We start from the raw sequence: 4682 nt of genomic DNA, 5'->3' as shown, positions 1-4682 counted from the left end.
AAAGCATCTTTTTGCAGTGTTCTTATGCAGAAAAAAAAAAATACGTGATGCTTTAAATTAATCTTAGTGCTCCGTTGTTCAAGTCTCTGCCTGTTCTCATTAACCAAGCCCATCTAGATGTAGCCGAATTTGCTCCATTTCTTATCAAGCCTCGCTCCTCATCTTTTCCTCCCGTGGCTTTGCTTGCTCATGCTGTAGTCATGGGTTTCTCGCTGATGAGTTGATGTTTTGCGCAGCCATGGTAGGTGCAATTAGTTTCTTCATGGAGCAAACCCCTAATCAGCACTTTGAGGGGCATTTGCAGCCCTGGGGCTAGCTAATTACCTGCCAGCACTTTGATGGTGTCTGTGTTGGGTCGTGCACTTTATCCCCAGCTCGTTGCAAGCAACGAGTTGAAGGGAAAATCAATCCTGTTGTGTTTTCCTAGCAGCTTTGGTTAAATGCAGCACGCAAGAACATTTTTCCACTCAATGGTTTGAAATATTTTTGTAGTCCCGTTCTTTGAATCTTATGTATATATATGCAGGAGTTCATATATACACGTAGGAACATGCGTGTTCGTGTATGTAGACATGCAAACATGCAGCTCTATAGGCCTTTTATTCCAGAAGGTTTGCAAGCTGTTTTGAACCTTTGCAAGGTGAGTATCACTGGTAAGCACTGAATTGCTATAGGAGAGGCATTTCCTTCAGGAATGCCCACAGCAAGCACTTGTAGAAAGGAGAGAATGGATAGAAAATCTCTGGGCATGATCAATGTACTAATTTCCAGCATGAATGAACTCTCCCGAGTTCTTCAAATGGATGCATATTTATCTTCCGACTAAATCAATATTTGTGCTGCAGAAAACTATCGATAGCCTCGAGATTTTTTTCTTTTTTATAATATAATTGTCTGGCTTTCAATTACTCTCTTTTTTGGTTGATTTCATACTGAGAACAGATTTTTTTTTTCCCCTCATTGTTGACATAAGCTATGAAGCTCTATCGAGATAAGATGGTTTTGAATGAGTCCTGAAATGCTAAAGGTCCCAGCATATTTTTCAGCACTGTGCCAGATACCTGTAGCTGGGACTCCTGTGTTAATGCATTTCACATTGTGCCTTACTTTTGTTCAGAAATCTTTATTTTTGTTATCACCTTTGTGCTGCTGTCGACTCCAGTTTCTGGATGAAAGCTGGGAAGTGAAACATGGTGTTTATTCAGTGGGATATTGATAAGTTTGGACAGTTTATCCATGGGGGGCTAACTTAACCATTTGATGAGTACACAAGCACTGATCGCGTTTCCTTTGCGCTGTGTCCCTTGGAACAAGTAACAGAGCTTACATTATGGCTTGTTTGCTTTTGGTAGACCCTAAGTATAAACCTCACCATTTCAGGTTTAAAAAAGAGTTATAATATAAAAGGTACAGCCTATGGTATTATGGATTTCAAAGTTTCAAATAAAATCACCTGTAAAAGTTGTTTGCAGGTAATTCCTAGCATTTGGGGATCAGCATGCAAGACCATACGTCTCTCCAGTCTAGTACTGCCTGTGCTGGGGAGTTGCTTGCAGGCCAACCCATTGCCGAGTTGCTTGTGCAAAGGCAAAGTCTCCAGAAGTTGATGGATGCCTAGGGTTGAGTTCAATAAAAAGACCTTTGTTGTCATATGTAGTATGCATCTTTGCAAAGCAAAAAAACAACCAAACCCCCCTAAAACCGTCAAAAAACAAATGCTCAATTTTGGTCTTCTGAGCAAATAGGGTTTGTGGTACTCAAAACTGCTGTTACGAGTTGGGAACAGCCTTCTCCTTTGAGGATAAGCCTCTGTAGGGTGTCTGTGGAGAAGGGGGAACTGGGAATGAAGCTGGTTAATGAAACTGGGAGACTGGGCAAATCTTCTCGGGGGCGACATGAGGAGGAGGAGGCTTCTTGGGACCTGGCTTGTCTTTGAATTCAGAGGTCTGCAAAGAGCAACTGAATCTCTGCTAACATCCGTGCCCTGAATCCCAAAATTCTCTGGTTCCCTTGACTCAGCACCCTTGGATGAAGTTTCTAATATTTCTGTTGCTTTTGTTGCTACTTGGTCACCTGCATGGAATTTCTTATCCCAGGAGATGCTGCTTTGCCATTTTACTTTAGATTGCTTTTGCCCCCTGTCTCTGTAGCATCTCATTGGCAACAAGACAGAATATAAAACTATGGTTATTTATTTGTTGGTAGAATTGGTGCTACTATCGCTGCTTTTATTCCCACTAACCAGGGAATAAGGTTAAACCGTAATATATTTATATAATAAATGCAGACATACATTCATATGCATAATTGCAATAATAATAAGTCTAAGCAATATGGCAAATTACAGGTTTTCTTTCAGAAAAAAAATGCATCGTATTGAATGATATATTTCAGGTTTTTTATATAAGTGTGTTTAAAATATATATACAACTACATAATGTAATAAAACCCTGGCCTGGGTGATCAAATATCCCAATTATCTTTTTTCCTTTTTCTTACAGAAAGAACCTGGGAGACTAATGGAGCCAGTTAGATGTCTAAAGTCGAGAGAAACCCCGTCAAAGGTTGGGTTTGTGATTTGTTGTTAAACATCATTAAGTTATGTTACACACTTCCCATTATTTTTCAATATAAAGGACTTCTGTAGTTGCCATTGTGTTGATGTTCGTAAAGGAAACATTAAGACTGGTATTAAGAGACATTAAGGGGAATGTGTGGGTGCAGAAGCACCGTAAGAGCAGTCTTATTTTAAAATAAAAAACACCTATAGGCTGTGCAGTCCCTTGCTACATGCTTGTCGTGGCGTTGTGACATTAATTGCTGCAAAGTGCAGTCTATGAAAAAAAACCTCTCAGGACCCTTGTTCTTAGTCGAGCATACAATTAAACCGGGAAATTTTTGATCATTTGATTCCTGCAATTTAAGCTTCAAGCCTTTCAAGTTTGTGAGCAGTTTCGCTGAGAATAAGGCTGCAGATCCCCGTAGACACTAGAGAGTCACATTAAATTGGTATCGCTCAGAAAGTCTGTTCTAGGTGAGAAATAAATTGAGTTCAAAATGTTTCCCTGTCAGGACACCGCTTCAGAAATAACCTGATCTTGCAGTCTCAGCTCTGCTCCAACTTTGAAAACTTGTTATATCAATAGAGTTCACCTAGTTCTGTCATTTAAATGTTGTCATTAGGCTGTGATAGATGAGAAAAGACACTGAATGCACCATTCCTTTCTTGTTGGTTTGTTTATTTAAACGGAACTTTTCTCACTTCATCTCATTTCTCATTACACTTGAAAGGTTTTTGTGTTTAATTATTGGATAGTGAAGGTAAGTGGGGATCTTTATTTAGTTATTTTTGTTCCTGGGCAGTTGTCCCTACGGTTTGTCTCTCAGTCAAAGGAAGCTGAGATTAAAACATGTAATGAATTGTGCATACTTCAAATGTGGGTTTTGGTTTCTGATAAAGGATATTTTATTTATGTATTACTTAGTTAGCATACATGCCTTTGACTAAGGCAAGGAAAAAAATGCATAGAAATCTTAATCAAAGTTTCTCAGAGACAATTAACTATGAAGGGCTTGCAAGTTAAATACCAAAGTTGGTTATTAGATGGGAAAGATGCAGAGGTTGGCTCTATGTTTCTTTTAGCTTGGGAGGATGTGAGATGACAATATCTGTCCCACTGAGAAAGAAGACCTAAAGAAAACTTTGCAATGGATCTTTTTTTTCTAATAATAAGAAATTGCCTTTAAAAAATCAAGTAACAAATATTATATTATTTTTCCTTATTAAAACAGTATTTTGCTGAATTTAAAGTTTGGTGTAATGCAATATAAACAAAAGTTCTTCATTAAAGGGAAAATCTGAGCAGCAATTTTGGTAGTACCGGCTTGGACAAATCTCACAAATACAAATCTCACCAATTTGGCACCAGAATTTCTTTTGAGAAACCAAACTTTCTGAAAGGAGAGGGAGGAAGATAATTAGCAGTAAATTTATTTGTTCAATTACCAATTCCTTTCCACAAGTTCTCCCCATCTAGAAAACTCATCCTTTACAGAAAACGAGACAATATGGTTCATCTGCATTGAAATAAGTGTGTGTGTCTATATAGACACACACACTTATACTTATATATTTAAAACATTCATAATAATTAGGTAATTATTAACAATATAAATAAATAATATGTATTTATATTTAATATATATAAATATATGAAAATATATAAATATGTTTAAATATAAATATATAAAAATATATAAATATATGTACTAAGTTCTTATACTTATTTCTTGTATATATACATATCTGTCTTTTATAAATATATATATATTTATAAATATATATAAGAACTTAGTAGAAATTTTGTATTTGTAATGTACTACTTACCAAAACATGCAAGAAACTCTTCCCCCACCCTCCAACAAAAGAACTAAAACTATCTCAAAAATACCAACAAACATATGATAACCAAAAAAAAAGGCATTTTTTTTCATAGCAGTCATCATATATATAAAGAATCCATGCGTCAAGACTTCCAGCTAATATATGTGTAAAATACAGGGATTCAAAGAGTTGTAAAGGGTGCTCTGTGCCTGTGGTTCCCTAAGATCTTCTGACCAAGGTCTGAGCTTTCCTGCAAGAAGTCGGGGCGTCTGGCACTCAGACTGCTCGTGCCCTGTTA

This window comes from Nothoprocta perdicaria, unplaced genomic scaffold (genome assembly GCF_003342845.1).
Source record: "Nothoprocta perdicaria isolate Ctin4 unplaced genomic scaffold, notPer1 scaffold_236, whole genome shotgun sequence".
NCBI lineage: Eukaryota > Metazoa > Chordata > Aves > Tinamiformes > Tinamidae > Nothoprocta > Nothoprocta perdicaria.
The sequence above is the reverse complement of the archived record's forward strand: the minus strand, read 5'-3'. Positions refer to the sequence as shown.